The sequence below is a fragment of the Argopecten irradians genome, chromosome 6 (assembly GCF_041381155.1).
Source record: "Argopecten irradians isolate NY chromosome 6, Ai_NY, whole genome shotgun sequence".
NCBI lineage: Eukaryota > Metazoa > Mollusca > Bivalvia > Pectinida > Pectinidae > Argopecten > Argopecten irradians.
Window position 1 is genome coordinate 28,902,580 of NC_091139.1, and position 21,887 is coordinate 28,924,466.

General features: G+C 34.2%; 1 long non-coding RNA gene, 1 other non-coding gene and 1 pseudogene across 2 annotated transcripts; 2 read left to right on the top strand and 1 right to left on the bottom strand.

The window, feature by feature from the left end:
- Positions 1–8,230: 8,230 nt before the first annotated feature.
- Positions 8,231–8,312, bottom strand: Trnas-gcu (transfer RNA serine (anticodon GCU)). The gene has a single exon. It is a non-coding gene; the product is annotated as a tRNA-Ser (tRNA).
- Positions 8,313–8,799: 487 nt separating this feature from the next.
- Positions 8,800–17,081, top strand: LOC138325552 (uncharacterized; annotated as a pseudogene).
- Positions 17,082–19,467: 2,386 nt separating this feature from the next.
- Positions 19,468–21,744, top strand: LOC138325553 (uncharacterized). The gene is made up of 3 exons (XR_011208798.1): positions 19,468–19,860; positions 21,033–21,144; positions 21,728–21,744. It is a non-coding gene; the product is annotated as an uncharacterized lncRNA (long non-coding RNA).
- The last annotated feature ends 143 nt before the right edge of the window (positions 21,745–21,887 follow it).

Genomic DNA, 21,887 nt, shown 5'->3' on the forward strand with positions numbered 1-21,887 from the left:
CGTTGTTTGCATCTTTTATACTAAAACCAGTCAAGTTTGTTAAAAAAAATGTTAAAATTTTACCGAGGAAATAGAAATTTTGTTGACGCCGTGACGTCACGAGGCTATATTGCATGGGTAGCCTCAGGCGGCATGAGTGTATTTCCCTAGACCAGCCAGTATTACATCCGTAGGTATCATCACCGACGGATGTTGGTTTAAGTTTACACAGAGAAATATTTACATGTGAAATGTTGTGTATGTTTTTGTTATTTAATCAGTATTTAAGTGACGACTATACTTCTTGAAACTAATACTATAGCTAGATTTCGCGGAGATGGAAATATGCTGTATTCTTTTTATACTAATCCGTGTTGAGCAGTATTTGTGTTTTGTCAATGTCAAACATTTATAGAGGACACGGGTCGTTTTCAGGTTATTCTTGCCATCATATCCGTGGTAGTTTCAGTTCGTTAGAATTAACTTTGTCGTCAAGCGAAATGGAATCCTCCGCGTTGAAAAGCAACTGTATCATACCTAAGAAATATCTTACTGGAACTTGTCAAACGTCTGGCATATCTGATATTGTACCTACTTACCCTAGAAAAATATTAGACACATACACTGTTTTAAATATCTGTTGGTTAAAAGTATGCAACATACATTACTTCGCATTGCCTTATGAACACTGAAGCTGTATTTCCCTATTCGCCAAGTTTGTTCAGTTTTGTTTTGGTTTGGATTCTTTTAAGGACGTGTCAGGTTTGCTTGTGGAGGAAATCCGGAGTATCCATAGTAAAACCGTCGAGGAGCGGTTAGTGCCGGGCAACTGACCCACATGAAATTGAACTCGCGACCTAGAGAGGTGGAGTGTAATGTATCTGGACATATTGACAATTCGATCACTGCGCCCCTTAAGTTTGTTCAGGAAAGTATAAAAATATATGACATTGGATTTCGCCGCCGACAGAGCATAAACTAAACTCATCATTTAAACATTAATTGGTGTTTACTCATGTAGATGTATTTCTAATTAACAAATTTGTCAAACAGATAAAATAGCTTGATCTGCTTTTGGTCCATGCGAAATCAGTACTTTATTCCATATGTATTATAGTGCCATGGACTTTTTTCAGGACGCGATTAATCATTTTTAATACTTTTTTACTTAAAACAAGAGTAAAATAAGAGCTCAAACTTTCACTTGTTGTAGTAATTAATCTTTGTAACTGAAGAAAATGTTAATTTGTCTGTTCCTGAGCGAGAAAAACACCATTCGCCAGATCGCATCATCTATAAGCTACGTTTGTTAATTCCATTTTACCTTACTGTAGTCAAATATGCATTTTACTGAACATCACACAGCATGACTAGATTATAGTAGATGTAATCAAGAATGCAGATTACCAAATACAAAGTCAAATTTCGTTCTGTCCTACTCTGATTGCCTTATACATAATTAATTCATATATCGCCTACATCTCTTGAGGTCCACTAAGCATTGCTAATGCATATTTATAAATATATCACATCCACTACAGTTGTGTGTTTCCTGGACACGGAGGTTCTCGGTACCTACCGCACCGTAATGGATACATTATTATTCATCCCATTTATAGAAGGTGCAGCGCCAAAATAGATTTGTTTTTGTGATGGAAACAAATTTAGCTTGCGCATTTCGTCATGCGTTCCTCTTAACTGAAATTCTAGTTTTTATGATCCCCTCCCCAAACTTTGTTTTACTTTTGACGGTACATGTACATACGCACAAAAACTACTACACGATGCGTACACGTATCATCGATAATAAGTTATTTTCATCGAGTCTCTTCTATTATCATCATCAATACACACAACTCATGGTCATCATCAACACATTAAAATACTATTTCATATTTGTAATATTTTTTTTATAGATTTTGTTAATTTAACCTAATATCTTTTAAAGTTTTGTCTATCCAAATGTAGGTTATTTTTAACTAGAAAATATATGACTGATACAAAGCTACATTGAATGTAATGGTTCATTTAGTTTCAACAACAGCTCATACACATATTTCTGGATTAGCAGTTCATCGCCATGCCCACTCGGCCCCCTCATCTGACATTAGACCGCACATGTTATGAAAAAACCCATTGTCAACTAGAGTGTATTTATTGAAAAGATGAGATAATTAAGATATGTCCTCTGATATTCTGAAGACTTATATTTTTGCTTTTGCTCGAAAACAAATCAGCAATATATCCGATGCGATCAGAGGCAAGTAATCTTGATACGACGTGTGATCGACGTGTAAGGAGCCTTGTATTGAAGGATTTTAGCAGATATTCAAGTTGATATTCGTGCTTCTTAAGACTGTGAGATCCAATGCTGGTGCCATCTCGTTCCATCAAACATCTTCATCTAAAAAGAATACTTTGAAAGTTACATCGAGGCCGTTAAACATTGCTGACAGTATTTATTTTAAGAAAAGAGCCAGGATGAAGAAAATACAATATTTTCGCCAGAATTCCAACCCTCACCTGTGAGGCTTAAGACTTATCAATCAGCCCTCATATTTGAATTACAAAACAAGTTCAATGTTTTTGTCTTTACATCATGCACGTGTCTTCGTACTTTGAAAGAGTCAATGCATATTTCCACAAAGATGTAACAGATTATGCTATATTTGATGTCATTAAAAGAATACAGACATCGTGGATGCGATTCGAACCCACGCGGAGACCCGGCCACCTCATCTGACTATTCACTGCAAATGTAATGATAAAACCCAAACACCGTCAACAAGACTGCGTTTATTAAAAAGAAATGGTCAGTATAAGTGCACATTCATTGGCCACTTAGCATCAAAGATGACGTAACTACATGAAACAATATTTTAAAATTAATTCATTTCCTATGACATCACGAGACTAAAAATATTTGATATACCCTACAGATGTATCAGGATTACAAATTTGGTGTTAACCATTTTGTATAACGGTAGATCACACAAAAACTGCCAAAAGCGACCAAATGGCACCATTTGAAATCTAGATCTTCAATTTTTCCCCTTGACCCCCATCTAACCTTCTTGGACTTGCGGCTCTCGCGTCAAAAAGTGCTTACACGCCCAACAGCATTCAGGTACGCGCTTGGATAAGTCTAAATTGTATTATTAAATTGAAGAATGAACAAAACAAAAAAATAGGAAAATACCCATAGTAAGCAACCTTAATCACATAAGACAATTGGCGTTTGAAAAATTACCAGCATATGCAGATCATTCAAAGAGTACAGTGATCCAAATTGTGCAGGAAAAAACCGAGTTCAGCACATCTTTTAGGATGTCTATTCTAATATAAAAAAGCACTAGATAAGGTTGCCATTTCATATGATTTGGTAAAACGTTGTGTGACACAAGCAGAGTGTTATTGACCTAATGCTATCCAAACCTATACGGTAACAACACAAGTTAATGATTCCCCTTCATATGCTTCGGTTAAATAATGGCGCAATTGGAGAAAGGCAGCCAATGCCCGATAGATGACCAACCGTTGAGGAAGACTCATCATTGTTTGAACCCCAGAAATGGTCAATGAGATACATGACGTTCTTGATATTTGCGAGTTACATCCAGATATATAGCAAGTGCAGTCTAAATTACCCAGGAGAGAGTGCATTCTATTTTTGACATAGTATTTTGGAACGAGAAAACTTTCAACCTGTTGGATACCAATTCTGATAGTTGGTTAGAAACACACCAACCGCACTTAGTCCCCGTGCTGAACCTCACTTTCTTCAGAACCGTAATACTTTGGATGAAACGTTACTGGTCAACCATTTCACTCCAATGGGTCAATCAATACACTAAAACCCTAGTTCTATGACTAGACTTGCTTTATCCCCATCACAGAAGACAAGGACTGTTTCATGAGTTGGAAAGTTCATGGCGACGGTTCTCCGACATGCAGGTGGCAGATTATCTCAATAGTAAACGCAACGGAAACCAAAAATAAAATGTGTTTAATTTCCATGCCTGCCATCAGCGCGTGTCATTAGACACTCGATCAGTCAGGAAAGTGGCTTGCTTTGCATTGAAGCTATTGCTAGGAAAGTGTGTGTAGATACGGAAAAGGGGTTCTGTTGAAAAACAAAGTGATACATTATTGCCAAAAAATCAAACCATTACATATGAAGTTCAACACATATAATTGAGTCGTATTGGACTTACAAAAGGAATCTGTCGTTGTGTTGATACAGATGTATTTGGTGATCATAATGTTTTAAAGATGCTCCACCGCCGACAGAGCATAAATGATATTCATCATTTGAACAATAATTGGTGTTTAATCGTGTATATATATGTCTGATTAACACAAAAAATAATATGAAATAATTTATTTCGCCTTTGGTGCATGCGCATCAGTACTTCATTCCATATAGGATATAGTGACACGTAATTTTTTCGGGATGCAATTAATTATTTTTCATGTTTTTAACTTTAAGTTAGAAAAAATTAGAAGCTCAAACTTTTCAATGATGGTAATGGTGTAAAGTAAGTAACTTTGTAAGTAACTTTTTTTAACTGAAGAAAAATAATAAATCGTCTGCTCCTGTTTTGATAGTGAAAAAATACCATTTGTCAGCAATGGAGCATCTTTAAATGATATTATATATTTCAGGTATAAATAAATAAATAGTTGATTTCAAAGGACGACGATGGATTAAGAGTTCATCGCCTTAACCACTTGGTCACCTCGTCTGCCTTTCTGATGCAAATGTAATGATAAATTTTTAATTCTGTCAGGTAGATTATATTTTCATCTTTTTTATTGTACGCGACATATTAGACTAGCATTGAAACTGATCTAGACTCAGAATGGGTTTGGCAATGTCAGCTACATGTATATACAATTTATATTTAGAAATGTTTTATAAAAGCATTAGGATGCATTAAATTTTTTCACAATATATGATAAAAATAATTCAGTTGTATAACTCATACTTTTCATAACAAATTAATATTCAAAATATTTTAAGCGGCCCAACTAAGTGAAAACATTGTAGCTTTCTTACTTTCGGAAAAATGAATTGATGAAAATCCAGATTCACTGTCGCCATACTGGTAAGGTATCAATATTGCTTCCAGCAAACTTTTGGAATCGGCCAAATTATCTTATTTCTGGGTTTTTATATTCACTATTTTCATTTACTGATACTTTTTAATTACTGTATGCCCTTTGTTGCAGTCCATATGGCCTTATACCGCCTTGGTAGATATAAATAATTACCGAGAGTGAAGCTCGAGGTCATTATTTGGTATTCTATTAAGGCGTTATAACAACATATGAACCGAATCAAAGGTCCTTATTTTTTATATCAGATACATAGTTACTTTTACTGATGTCAATAGAAGTATCCTAGCATATGTTTATGGCAGGAAGAACGGTGACAATACAGGACGTCACCAGGAAAAACTCAACGTTTAGCTAATGATGTCACAGAATGAACATTGACTATATGTTTCTAAAAATGATATACATCTTACCTCATGTGACCATGTGTTAGAAAATGGGAATAGGGGAGAATCAGTTGATATCTAATATTATAAATTAATTTTACTTATACCATACAACGACTGCAAGGGGATGTCATAATCATACCTACTTGTAGCATTAATACTAATGCATTCGATCGATCATAGTATGTATATACAATTTTAGGCCTATAGCTAGAATGCAACATTTTAGCGGATACTAGAACTTGTTTCTTTTTCTCAATGATTGTGTAGTATTTGCTTCATTTTTGTCTGAAATTAGACCTACCAGCAGTCCAATAACTTTACCGGTTTCATACTTTCTCTCAAATTTCCATTACCCTATGTTTGTATTAAAGTCCAAATAATTACAAAGTAATCTGATGATGAATGATTAATCGTATGAGGTGGTCGATTTTAGAACATAAAACATACAGAACAGGTTTTTTCTTCACCTACGAAGTCCTTAATGTCATGTTGACGGTGGCAAATCGCACAAAACGTTGATATTTTAATTATAGATATATACACTTGGCCATAAGTTAAGGAGCACCTCTACTTTTTGAAGCATCTGATTTTATCAGTTATTTAAAAGCACAAAAAGGACGGATATTCACATGGATATGTAATAATATTTACATTTCATATGTTACACTCATTTCTATTGAGTGGATCTTTGAGGTTTCCATAGATAGATTGAACGGCGAGTATTATGACATCATTTATACAAAACGTTTTAGCGGGGAATTTTAAAAGCGGCACAGTCATTTGACAAACTGAATTATTGGATAAGATATAACTGCGACACAACTCAATGTGTTTTATCATCAAAGTAAGTAAAATCATGGAAATTTATACCTAATTAGTACCTAAGTGAGTTATTTGATTCAATTATTCTACACTTTGCACCACGTAAATAATATACTTAAATCATATTTGATGAAAAGAGTTTCTAATCAATATATAAGTAGTCCGGTGAACACTCGACGCGAGCTGACGGCAGGCTCAAAGGCATATATTATTAAATGTGTTCGATTTACACTAAAGGAGGGGCATCACCTTAGCCGTTTTATGGCCACGCAGTGATAAGAAAAATGTTTTGCACGAAGATACATTAGGGTCAGCTGCATATTGTATGATATTCAGAATATCCCATTTTTTCTGCGTTCAAGGTAATTTCAGAGGTCAAAGGTCAAAGGATGAAAATTCACATTTTCATTGTTTAATTCCTAATTGATTTAATATAAGAATAGAGATTATTTGTGAACATTTTTTGCAGTTTTTGCCTGTAAATATTGGGTTTGTGAAGTTCAATTCAGAAAAATGATGAAAACATTTTTAAAAAAGTAGGTCACAGTGACCTAGTTAAGCATTTATTCTATATAAGATTTAATATCTTAATGTTTTTGCTGAAAACAAGGATTTTTCAAAGATTTGATAGCTTGAAATTGATGTTTTGTACTGTATAAGGATCTTGGCATAATAAGCTTAAGGTGATTACATCATAAGGTCACATTGGCTAGGTCACGTTCATAAATTAGGTCATATTCAATGAATGGTTTCATCTGTCCACTAAGCATATGGTGTTTTCCCATGTTTAAGCATAATTTTAAATTATTTAGACTTGTTTTATGAGGAACTTCAAGGAACGCCATCACTAATATAGGATGTTAGTATTATGCCTGCTGCCCCAATGCATAATTGTGAAAGGCGACTTAATTTTGAATCTTAATTTCATGGTTACCTAGATAAAAATAGTTTATATTTTCATTCATTCCATAGCTTCAGAGTGACGTTTAGAGCTTTATTTAGGTTCTGTAATGACCTGGATAAGATGATGGCAGATTAGGGTCATATGAGCTGGGTGACGGGGATTAATTAGGTCATATTCAATGAAAGGTATATTCTGTCAATAACTATCTTCTGGTTTTTCTATATATAAAACAAGCTTGTTTAAGCTATTTAAGTTTATTTTAAGAGATAATCTCAAGCAACACCTGAATTGCAAGCATTTTATTAGAACTGTGCCTGCTGCTCCATTGTATGATCGTAAAAGGCGACTAAATATGGAACCTCTATCTCGAGGCTTAAGTAAACAATATCATGTATTCAACATCTAGTATTCACCATAAGAGAGTATTATCTTATTATCATTAATTGGTTTGTAGTGACAGCAAAGTTTTCCTGAGAAATAAACGTTCCCTATGTTATTTGAGACAGAAATCAAATACATTTTGATTTAGGTAGCCACTAGAATTGAGATCCCAGATTTAGTCGCCTTTTCAGATCATGAAATGAGGCAGCAGGCACAGTTCTAACATCATACTTGCAATGTAAGTGTTGCTTATTTTCACTTACAACAAACTTTAATAGCTTAAATACTTGCTATAATCATGGAAAATCCAGATGATATTTAAATGACAGACAATAACATTCTTTGAAAGTGACCTAATTTATACACATGAATCAGCAAATGTGACCCTAGGATGTAATAATCTAAAGCAGATCGTGACCCAATACAAATCAAGAACTAAACAATACTCGAAAGCTTCAATGTCATTCTTGATATAAGTGGCTTTCCCTCTGCAACACAGCCAATTAGTATTAAAAGGAATCTGTAAAAATAAAAAATGCAGATATAATTTCACTCATAAAATCTGTCGTAATTTCTTGAAACTGTGTGGCTTTAGGTTGGTACTCTGATAATCAAGGAAACTACAAAAAGTGTCTACCGACGAGGATGGGATTCGAACCCACGCGGGGAGACCCCAATGGATTAGCAGTCCATCGCCTTAACCACTCGGCCACCTCGTCTGATATACCTCCGTCACAATGCACTACAAATTGTGTATTGCTCTCTTCTTGCGTAATAAGTCATCTAAAACGTGTAATATTTCATTGATATAAAGTTATACAGTTTAAAATAAAATAACAGTGTTAACTGCTGCTGCGTAAACGATCATTAATGACTAGATGTCACCATATATATTCAACCAGTATTTAAACATTTATTGAACATGTGAACTATCATATGCATTATCATCTGGGTGATATAGGACGTGGGATTTCATTGACATTAAACATAGTCATGTATATATACCTCGTACTTAAAGAAGGATGTTAAATCTATCTGATCCTGTCATTTAAACAAGTATGTGTTAAAGGTATTGTAAACAAGTGTGTCATTGGCAATCCCAACCACAGGTAGGAGTATATAAAGGGTTGTGACACGTAAAGGTTGTGGTGGGCATGCGCAATTGAGTACTCACCTGTGACATTCAACTTAGGTGTACACATTTTTGTGTTGGATAAGTCCTCATAAGGTATTCTTTCAAAACTTTGTCACGTATTTCAATGACGTAGAAATCTTCACTGATTGGCTCTGAAACGATTTTACCAAATAAGGTAATTTTCAACTTAGATATCCGACTGAATAATGGTATAAATTAGAGGCCGATTCAAGACAGGTCAGTTGTACAGTTTAATTTCTCAGGATAGCCATCTAGTTTAGAAAGCTAAAACACAATTTAAAAATGTGTGACGACGATGTGGCTGCTCTTGTCATAGACAATGGGTCAGGAATGTGTAAAGCTGGATTCGCCGGAGATGATGCTCCACGAGCTGTTTTCCCATCTATTGTTGGAAGGCCCAGGCATCAGGTATTTTACATTTTTGGCTAAATGTTTAGCAATAGATAAATGTTTTTCATTTTTCAAAAATACTAACACTTTAGGTTTAATTAAATGAAAAAAAATACAAATGAAGCATTGTCGGATTTTTTTTGTGAGGGGATGGGGTATCGTGTTTCCTAATTATTAAACAATAAGCATTGTTTCTTATACTAATCAAAATAAATCATGGTTAATATAAGAAACATACCAGTCTGTGCAATCTATACTTTTACATTTTACATTACAATTAACTATGATTATCTATTGAAAAGCAAACTAAGTGGATTTTCAGCGTAACCTAATGACATACATGCTAATGTTTAATAAGAACATATATTAAATCCTATGACCATATTTGGTCGCACTGTTAAACCTGTACAGGGTGGAGTGGGTTTTTAAAATGTCAAGGTCACGTGTCTGAGCTGATAAATAGTCTTATCCGTTAATCACTGTGTTAATTTTTCAATGCGAGGACGTCTTTTAAAGGTCATCTATATTGGTAAATCCATATGGATAAAGAAATCCCTTCTTTACAGCAGGTCCCCTAAGGGAGCCTTTAGTTTTCTTTACTGGTACTGCTTAGATTACAATTATAATTAGGAACACAAACAGCTTTTTTATATTTAGATCTTAATCTGTTTTAATAGCTGCGATATCATATTATTTTTCTTCATTTATCAGGGTGTGATGGTTGGTATGGGACAGAAGGACAGCTATGTCGGTGATGAGGCCCAGAGCAAGAGAGGAATCCTCACCCTAAAGTACCCTATCGAACACGGCATTGTCACCAACTGGGACGACATGGAAAAGATCTGGCATCATACCTTCTACAACGAGCTCCGTGTGGCTCCAGAGGAGCACCCTGTCCTCCTGACAGAGGCTCCCCTCAACCCCAAGGCCAACAGAGAAAAGATGACCCAGATCATGTTCGAGACCTTCAACTCTCCCGCCATGTACGTGGCCATCCAGGCTGTGCTTTCCCTGTACGCCTCAGGTCGTACTACCGGTATTGTGTTGGACTCTGGTGATGGTGTATCCCACTGTGTACCTATTTATGAGGGTTACGCCCTTCCTCACGCCATTCTTAGGTTAGATCTAGCCGGACGTGATCTCACAGACTACCTCATGAAAATCCTCACAGAGCGTGGTTATTCTTTCACAACCACAGCCGAGAGAGAGATTGTTAGAGACATCAAAGAAAAATTATGTTATGTTGCTCTTGACTTTGAACAAGAAATGTCAACTGCTGCTTCCTCTTCATCCCTAGAGAAGAGTTACGAACTTCCCGACGGTCAGGTCATCACCATTGGTAACGAAAGGTTCAGGTGTCCTGAGGCCCTTTTCCAGCCTTCATTCTTGGGAATGGAATCTTCTGGTGTTCACGAGACCACATACAACAGTATCATGAAATGTGATGTTGACATTCGTAAAGACTTGTACGCAAATACAGTTCTGTCTGGAGGTACCACTATGTACCCCGGTATTGCTGATCGTATGCAGAAAGAAATCACCGCCTTGGCACCAAGCACCATGAAGATTAAGATCATCGCTCCACCAGAGAGAAAATACTCCGTCTGGATCGGTGGCTCCATCTTGGCTTCACTGTCCACCTTCCAACAGATGTGGATAAGCAAACAGGAATATGACGAGTCTGGTCCTTCTATTGTACACAGAAAATGCTTTTAAGCGTTAATTAGCTTTAAAATATAGATACAACCGTGCTACCAAATACGCCATATTATTTATGAATTTAAACTAACGTGTAATTGTCATTAGCGCGCACTTTACACGCGCTGATGAATAGTGTTTTTATGTCATTTTAGAATATTTACATGATCATGTTGTTGTTTTCAATGCCCAGTAATTTGTTGCTGAATTATAATGAATGAAATACTTTAAATAAAAAATCAAATAATAAAATAGTTGTTCTCGATTTGTGATAGCATTATTTATGTGTCTTCGTACTATTGGTATTTTTTCACGCATAGACATTCATAGAAGAAATCGTGTTTTGAATTGATATGAAATGAACGATGAAATAGACAAATAATTTTGTTATAAAATTTATTTATGAAAATATCCTTACATTTTCCTTAACATTTAATTTTTTTTATTGAGAACAGATGTGCCAAGTAATTAATTTGGGTTTTTTCGTCTAGTTTTAAAAATGACAAATTTGATATCCTATTCAAACTATCAAAGTACAACCGACAAAATATATTTCGATTTTATTTACTTTTTAATGTGCATGTATGTACTCTGAAGGTTAGCAAGTTTATCTGCCCTGAATGTGCCTTCACTGTTGACTAATTGCCATTCCATACCCGGACCTACTCTAGTAACATTAGACATTCGTAGATCACGTGAACATTAAAAGCCATTGAAGACAATCAACCTGTATAAGTTATTGGACCAAATATTTACAATTCATTACAATATTTAGAAATGTAAGTACGGACGATCTAACTGGAGTATTTCCTCTTATAGCATACAACCTGCTTATAACAAGAATGTTCTTGCGAATTACCGAAATATATATACAGTCAAACCTGTCTATAAAGATCCCCCAATGAACAGAGGAAAATGGTTTATATAACCATTTCGTCTTTATAAACAGGTTAATTGTGTTAAGTGTAGGTCATCTCGACAGTTAGGTACCCTTAACATTAGTAGGAAAGTGGTTTTAAAAAGCAGGTGATCACTTAGACAGGTTTTACTGTAGATCATTCAAAGATTAAACAGTATCAGCCAGATCTACAGTTTGACACTATTGGAATAATTATTATCTTTATTTGTATTGTAAAAGGTAAATATTGTCTTGTGACCATTGACAACTGGGTATGCACACGTGTCACACTAAATACATGTACATATTGTTTCACGTACTCTATATATGTATATATGTGCCTTTATGCCAGATAGGCACATACAGGAATCATTTAAAACATTATAATATGTATAAATGACATTTACCGATTGGTTCGGGAAATAGAAGTAACCATATAAGGAAATTATCAACAGTGATTTTCAATTTGAAAGCAGCAGTTGTAATTTAAAGACTAAAAACAGCGCAGATGTTTTGGAAAAAAATCTAAGGACTAACATATAGTTAAAGATAAAATGTGGGACGGCGATTCACCCACGATTGTCGTGGACAACGGATCCGGAAAGTGTAGAGCTGCTCCTCCGATATTCCAACAACTGTTTTCCCAACTGTTGTAGGACGGCCTAATCATCAGGTTATTATGTATTTAACATTATTTCCCTATCATTGTTCACTATAATTTAACAACAGTTGAGGTAACATATTTTAATTTCATTCGAATGAACTGAACAAATAAGATTGATGGAAAATACATTACTTTGATTTGATATTGAACATTGAGAAAGAAAATACTTTTATAATCATTTTTTTCATGTGCTATACACTCAATATGATCTAATATCCGCGATTCGGGATTTTTTTCAAGAGCGATTAATATCTAGATTAATATTGAAATAAACATCCCGGTATACATACTGTAAGATACAGTCAGTATCGAATTTCCATATACTAAAACATATTGAGAACTTTATATGCAAATAAAGTGGAATATTTCCAGTCGTCGCCTGCCTATCCTAATTATCAATATCTGACGTTTCACAGTTTTTAAATCGTAAGACAATATACACGACACAGCCTGTCTCGCGCTTGTATTAATATGTCGGGTATTGTGTATAATATATATGTCAAGGTTAAATATCTCAGCACATAGTTTGGTCATCCTCGGAAACCACCTTAGTCAAAAGTCCACTGTATTCATTTGATCAGACGCATTCAAAGTGTACATTGGTAAATAGCGTAACCAACGATACTTTTTGTCTCGAAATCTGACCTTTTAAAGACTTTGTGAAGTTTTAATTTAAGAACGGTTACGTACTGTATATATAATTATTACAATTTTCCCAGGATACAGATAGCTGTACACTTCTCTACGTATCGATAGGTTAAGTGCCGTGATACCATATTGCGTGGCAAACGTTGGTGATATCCTCATTGTATTCCTTTTATTTGTCCTGTATCATGACGTTGTTGTTGTGTTTATCATTTGTGATATGCTTCAATGTTTACACAGTAAATTTCGATATTTATATTGTATCTTTGGTATTTATGTTGAATATTTGATATCTATGGTGTGTTGTACTTGTATATTTGCCATTTTAGTGTCTTTGTTAATCTGATTGTACACTACATTTCCATTGCATTCCCTTTATTCATATCTTTGGTTTTTTTTTGGTTTTTATTTATTTTTACGTCCTATTAACAGCCAGGGTCATGTAAGGACGTGCCAGGTTTGTTGGTGGAGGAAAGCCGGAGTACCCGGAGAAAAACCACCGAACAGCGGCCAGTACCTGGCAACTGCCCCACATGGGATTCGAACCCGCATCCCAGAGGTGGAGGGCTTGTGGTAATATGCCGGGACATCTTAACCACTCGGCCACCGCGGCCCCTTATTCATATCAAGCATGGGCATAATTACTTCAAAATGTAATTAACTAATAATCGATTACTTGGGAGAAAATGCTGTGATCGAATATTAATCGATTACAGGTACCATTAACCTGTAATCGATTACAATCGATTACTTTACCAAAAGTAATTGAAATTACTTTCAATCACATTCGATTACATATAAAGTTGATTTTTTAGTTTTTATCTTCTATCACAATATTTTTTATTTGTACTTCCTTTGATTTTTTAGCATTTGAAGATCAGGTATAATTTATATAAAATAGTTTCATTGAAATTTTTCAAGCTGTTAATTCTGTTTCAAGTTTAAACCTGTCCCACATCATGCTTTTTAAACTGGTGTGTCTTAGAAATGACCATGTGCATTTTTTATATATGGTTAATTAATAACCGGCATTTGCAGATGACGGTTATAACACAACAAGTAGATATTTTAAACCTGAATTCTAATTCTTGATTCTTCTAGAGAGAAAGCCGAAATCTGTAGCAGTGTAATTTTTTTTATATTTATAATTTTCAATGCAATGCATGTTAAATATATAAAAAGTGAATTAAGTAAATAATTTAAAGGATTTTTTAAAGAAAAAATGTGACTTTATGCTTCTGAGCTAAACAGATAAACAGGTAAATCAAAAAGTATTAATTGACTTCTCATTGTTTCCTAAAACAACAAGTACATTGGAAATCTGAGGAGATACTCCATGAAACAACAAAATTGAACTTAGTCAATACCTGTTGGCTTTTATGAAAACAATGCTTTGCATTGTTAATACAATGTGCTCTTATGCCCATGGGCACAATTATAAAATGTACCTGTATAGACAATTCATTTGTATTCTTTATTTCTTTTGAGCCTTACAGTTCAGAAAACTAAATATAAAAGACAATGTATAGACCAATACTAAACAATGTTACATCTATCTTCAGTTTTAGTTGAACTACAGCAGACAAGTTGAACTTTTCACTTTCTAAACTTAGTATACTGGCTGCCAAATTCAACTTCATAATTGATATAATGTAATTGAAAAGTAATTGAAATGTAATCACGATTACACAGTAAATTTTCACTGTAATCGATTACGATTACGATTACAAGTAATCGAAATAGCCTTCGATTACTGATTACTGTCGATTACTTGAGAAAATGTAATTAATTACAATCGATTACGATTACACGATTACGATTACCCCATGCCTGATTCATATGGTATCGTTTTTCACTTTGTATTTTTGCCATTCATATTGTATATTTCATTAGTATTGGTATAATCTAGTCTGAAAGTATATTCTACTAGAGTGTACACAGTAAAATGAATGGAAAATACAATATGAACGACAATGATACAATATCAATATCGAGAGGAAACATCTCAAGAACAAAGATACTATAAAAAGGACAAATATGCAATAAAAGTAGTAAACTATGCAAAATAAATATTTCAAAAAATGAAAATAAATCTCGAAATATACAATATGAAAAACAAATCATACAATTCAAAACATATTTCATAAAATATACATTTAAATAATAAAGTATACAATATAAATAAAAATTATACAATATAACAATCAACAATTAAAATATCATCACTACTGAATATAACAACGTTTGAAACGCCATATGCTATCCAATAGTTTCCTTTTCGTCGCATTTCACAAAAGTCTGTTTATTACTACTACAAAGTAATGTATTGCTAAATTAATTATATCATCGTTGTAGGGTGCAAAGGCGGGACTGCGACAGACGGGTAGTTTTGTAGTTAGTGAGGCCCAGGTCAAGGGAGATAACCTCACTCTAAACTACCCAATCGTTCGCGGTGTCATTACTAACTTGGACGACATGGAGACGATCTGGTATCATACATTTGACAACGAGCTGCGGATAATGATAGAGGAGCATCCTGTCCTGATGACAGACTCTCCCCTTAACCCCAAGGTCAACAGAGAACAGATGACCAGAACCACGTTCGAGTCCTTCAACTCACCCGCCTTGTATGTGGCCAACCAGGCTGTATCATCCCTGCACGGGTCAGCCCGTACTACCGGTATTGTGTTGGAATCCGGGGATGGTGTCAACCATACAGTCCCCATATACGAGGGTCATGCCCTTCTCATACCAATATAAGGTTAGATGTAGCTGGATGTGATCTAACAGACTACCTCAGTAAAATCCTTACAAAGCGAGGATACACGTTTAAAAATACAGCAGTCGTCAGAGACATTAAAGAAAAAATGGCACGTGTGGCTCTTGACTTTGATAAGGAAATGTCCACTGCTGCGGAATCTTCATCATTTAGTACAGTCTATAAGCTACCCGATGGCAAGGAAATCACCATTGGTAACGAGAGGTTCAGGTGCATCGAACCTTTATTCCAGCCCTCACTATTTGGAGTTGAATCTGGTGGTGTTTAGCCGGTTATTACAGTATCATGAAGTGTGATGCCGACATTCGTAAGGATTTGAGCATTAAAATACTTATATCTGGTGGTAACTCTTTGTATAATGGTTTTGAAGACCGTTTACAGAAAGAACTCTCCGCATTGGAACCAATCAGTATGAACATGGAAACCAGTGCTCCACTGGACAGGAAAAATATGGTTTGGATGGGTGGCTCATTGTTGGCATCCCATTCGAGTTTCCAGCAGATGTGGATCTGCAAAGAGGAATATGACGACTTTGGCCCTTCTATTGTACACAAAAAATGTTTCTGATGAAATTAACAAAATAGATAACAGTGCAATCAAACGTGCCATATTGTTTATATTTTGTCTAACTTGACGACATTCAATGTTTGAAAGCGCGCACTTTAAACGCGCTGATGAATTATATTAAATGTGATTTCATAATATTTACATATTGATCAGTTCTTTAATTGTCAAATGATAATGGAAATATTTCGTAAAAAAGTAATGAAATATTTACTGATGCATTGTTACCTGTGTAAAGTCTTTTGATGTTTATAAGTATGTTTTCAAGCATAGGATTTTTTTTTTAATTTTTTTTTCACATGTAAGCATTCATATCACTATTTGAATTTCTTCTGAGGTTTCGGTCTCGTTAAAAGCTCGTATCAAACAGGGGCATGTAAATACTGTTAATATAATATTGGTGATCTTGTATCAGCACCGTACGTCATATCCTAGTATGACGTACCTATCGACTATTATACGTCATTGGGACTTAAGGGAAGGAGTGGAGAAGTTGAGACAATAATTTTAAGCTATTGCGTACATCTTATGCTTTGTAGAGAGACGAAAATCCCCCCTTTTTAGTCATTGAAAATTTGACTTTCACCAGACCAACCTTAAAGTATTTGCCAAGATATGCCAAAAATAACAAATATTGTAATTAGACAAATATCAAGCACACTGACCCCCGAATAAGTCGAAAAACTTTTAGAAAAAATTAGTAACCAGACCTTTCTTTGTCATTCTGATGTAAATAAAAAAATATTTAAAATAGAATTAACATCTTAGTATTGGCCTGATAATGGTACTTGCAGTCCCTATTGCATGATCGTAAAAGGCGAGTAAATTTAGAATCTTGTCTTTCTCTTCTTCATGATTAATTCTCTTCTGCTTAACGTCCCCCTAAACATTGCCTCACATTTGGTTCGAATTGAGTCCCAGCCCTGGCTGAGGTAAGCCCTGAGTTCTGTTCTCTAGCCGAGACATAACAAATCTATAAAGGTGATAGTTTTTGTTATCCCTTGCCGCTCAGCATAATGGACGTTATTACTGTACAATTTTTATTTCAATCGGACACTGGAAATGGATAGCTATGTATCTTAACAGTATTCCGTCGCTACCAGCAATCACCATGTTCAAGTCACACACAAAAAAATTTTTAACTATTAAAACTAATTTACACTTAGTCACAAAAACAGAGTATTTTCAATACAATGCCACAGATATTAACAAAGTGAATGACCACAGGCAATGTTTTGTTTTCTTTTTTCCCAAAAAAAAGTTATTTTTTGTCAAAAATGATAATTTCAAGCAAACTTTTTTGTTAAAAACCCCATAAAAATGGTTTAAATATAGAGTACGTCGTTAAGCTTGAGTTGCCTCCCTTATTATGATACAACAAAGAGGAGAAACTAGGCTACCTTTGCCTGCATTTATGTAGGTAACATATTGCCAGTCTCTTCCATGACAACTAAGGATTTTATGAATAATATACATATAGTAGACAAATCTTAAAACATAACCATCTTCATACTGCAACTAAAGACTTGTTCATACTCAATGACTGATTAATTTACAAAGTTTTCTCCAGTATGAGATGTACCAAGATATAACAGCATTGTTAAAAGACTCGAGTAACTTTAATATTCTGTCCATATCTAGATTAAAATTAGTCGGCCACACTTTTTCATTCTGATCAGGCATTCCGATGAAGGGGCGTAGCTCTGTTATGTCTGAATGTATTTATCTTACAAAATAAACATTTAGAAATTGAATAAAAATATCTCGTTAAATTATTTCTATCAATTTTGTAAAAACACTATCATGTCAGGAGATCGTTCATATTATATATACTTACATGGATACAGACCTCTGTAGAAATCAACCGAAAAGAATGTACAAGTCAGGAAAATTATCATATTACATTATGTTTCAACAATTGCTAATGTCAAAGATTTTGTGTTGTTCAAAAACCGGTGAAAAAAATGAAAACATCCCTATCCTCATTTTTGTCAGTACAACTTTTATCGTTGTTTGATTTTGCGGCAGCACTTACATGCTATCTGTAATTACCCATTAAGCTGCATTTGCAAGTTTAAAAATGGTATTTCTCTGTGCGTGTAGTTTGATCTATAGGATGGTACAGATAATGACTTGTTTGTTGGATATTAGTTTGTGGGATATTAGTTAGTTGGATACATGTAAACTTTGAACATAGTAGCTTGAAAATGGAAAAACACCTAAAAAATGTGTTGTGAAATAAAATGTTGCAACACCGCTATTATTTGTATGGCTACTGTACTGATAGTATACCAGACTGTACTGATATCAGATGATAACACTAAACATGTGATGATGATGATGTGTACCCGATAATGATGTAATCGCCTAGTTCGATTACTTATTTCCCCATGTGGAATCTGTTGGAGAGGTATGATATCGTTACTTAGAATTGGCTGGCAATCCAAGCACATGTTTTGAGTACTCTGAGTTTATTGGTATGGGTATTGCTAATAACAATGACCATGTCCCTATAACTGTAAAAGATATGTTGTTTAGCTACATTTAATTCAGTTTAATATGACAAAAAAAACTTCTAAGAACCAGATATTATTTTAATACTTTTGAACTATGGATTATGCGACATATTAACCCTCTTTGCCAAACCATGTCTTTCATGGAAACGAAAGAAAAATAAGATACACATAAATACTAGGGGTTAGCTTAATATGTGTGACTAATTTTATTGAAAGAAATCCGTTCTAACATTATTTTTTTCTCGTAGCATTTACATGTAATAAGTACCATGTGTACTACACAGTAAACTTCGACAAAATCCTAATACAAAATAAACAAAATATTTATTTACCATACATACCAAGAAAGCCGAGAAACCACTGGTCAAAATACACAAATTTGTAATTCATTACATGCCGAAATAAGTTTTCTATTGTTTCTACAAATCAGCTAGTAGTTTCGACGGAAATCACGGTCCGGTACAATTTCTAATATGTTGACGTCATCGGTACAAAACAAGCACCTGTGCGATGAAGATGGGCATCGATTCTGAGTTGATTTTCTCAAACGATATAAATATATAAGATAAAATTCACACAAGAAACATATTCAATTTATCATTAGAATAACGAGTTTTGAAACATTGTTTGATATTTGACGAAGAACAAGAATTATATGATGCTGACGACAGCGATATCTATTTATAGTAGTAGGGTATTTCCTGACCGGGACAGCCACTTTTCGATTTACAACACGGCCATGTGCAGACGTAGGCCTACATGTATGTGGACATTTTACCTAAATAGTTACCAAAACAACATGACCAACCTTCTGATTATGATATTCAGCAAACAAACTTTGAAGTGATATCAACGTTATTGATGATACAAGCCTACATAACAGTTTGTTATGAACATACATTGACAGCTGAATTATACTGTAACTGCACCAAGGATTCCAAGGCACATTTATGTTGAGTAAGTATATTTGAATTTCTCTATACAAAATATTACAAAATACATTATCATGTTTTGTATTATAAATATACATGTGTACATTGTAGGTACCCCCCCCCCCCCCCCCCCCCCCCCCCATCACACACACACACTTTGTGTCTGTGGGCCTATTGGAATAGCATAACATCTGTTTGTATGGGTTTGTGTGTGAGTAATTATTACATGAATGAAAATGCTCTGTTATTTTTACAAATAAATTCTACAGATTTAGAACATTATTTGATCAATATACAAGATATATATGTTGTCACAGGTCACAATCTATTTCCACCCCTACATGTAGGTGTACAATGTATAGTGTTACTGCACATTCAAGTTGCTAAAATGGTGTTAACATGCATATGTTTAACATGTCTTTGTCCAAATTCAAGCAATACATGAACATTTATGTCATGTCAGATTTTGTTCTAAAATGGAATATACAACAAATATAAATAATTAAGTAGTAGATATACAGTTCATATACACAATTGTATATGGTTTCAGTGATATTTATGTATAACTGGTAAGATGTATAAGTACTGTGTACATGGACCATGTATATATTTTTTAGACGGTATTCAAATTCGCAGTTGATCAATCCCTCAGTTCAAGGTTTACAAACATGTACTCCAATGATCTATCTCTTCATTATTTACTATAGAATACCAGAAATTTGATACCCAGAGGATTTATGTACAAGACAAACATATTATATTACATTAGTTAAATTGTGAAGAAAAAGATAAAATAAAAATACATGTAATCTGCACCTGATGCTCAGAGTAACCAGAGTTTCTTCCAACTCTAACACCACATAATAGACATTCTATAGTATGATATATGTCACTTCACTTAGTCTGGCAATAGATCTAGAGTCATTGGAACCAGAATAGTCTTGCTATCCAGATGGAAACTGGAATGGTGATTTTATTTCTAATTTTAAACATTTTAAGAGATTCTGTACCTGGACTTTATATATATGGATGGAATACCTGACCAGATTAAAAACACCAATGTATCTGCAATAGCTGAATAAGATTTATTCATACTGTATTTTGTTTTTCAGTCTCTAATATGTCCAAGCCTTTTGAAATGAGAGTAATGTAAAAAAAAAAATCAAATCTGACATAAATATTTCATCTTCTTTTCAGGATTTTTTTTCTTACCTGTTATGATCAGTTATTGAAATATACTGCCAACCAGAAGTTTTAATGGAAGATTAGTGAAACTTTGAGAAATCTGCTAGATTGTATTACTGCAAAGGTAAGAGTAAACATGTTTGTTAACTTCAATTAATCAGAAATGGATCACAGGGACCTGGCACGAATTTTTTAACCAACAGTATACATATATAAATTATAGTATCATAAATGTGTATACTCTGTCTGTTGGGTAAAAACAATCCGTGCCAGGTCCCTGTGTCAAGAGTTTTTTGTTTTTTCTTTTAAAGGGGGGGGGGGGGGGGGGGTTGGAAACTTATTTTGGATAATTTTTTTTATATATATAAAAAGGTGTTTTCACCATTTTTTATATTATTCATTATCACACCTCTTGGAATTTATACCAAAAGTTTTATACTTTATCAGTCTAAGATTATATTTTTAAGTGTAACTACTTTCTAAGCTGTAGTGTATTCAATATGAGCAAGATTTAAAAAAAAAAAAAAAAAAATGTTTTTAATGATACATTCATATAACATATGTACACATGTATTTTTACTTAGTTACTTAGGAGTGTACATATACATTTCATTGTGATGTTTGTACAACCAGGGACTCTGCCATTCAAATGATTTTATGATTCTGGGTGTTTTTTTACATTGTTTGTTTTATTGAAATACTTACAGGTACATCAGTTTGGACTTACATGTATAAAGAGCCATCAGGTGAGGTGACAAACCATTAGAAAGAAAACAAACCTACCAGAATAAGAAAATGAAACTCAGCCAGTTTCAATTCTCACCATGTTTACAAATCTGGTGCATTTTATTAAAATTAACCATACCT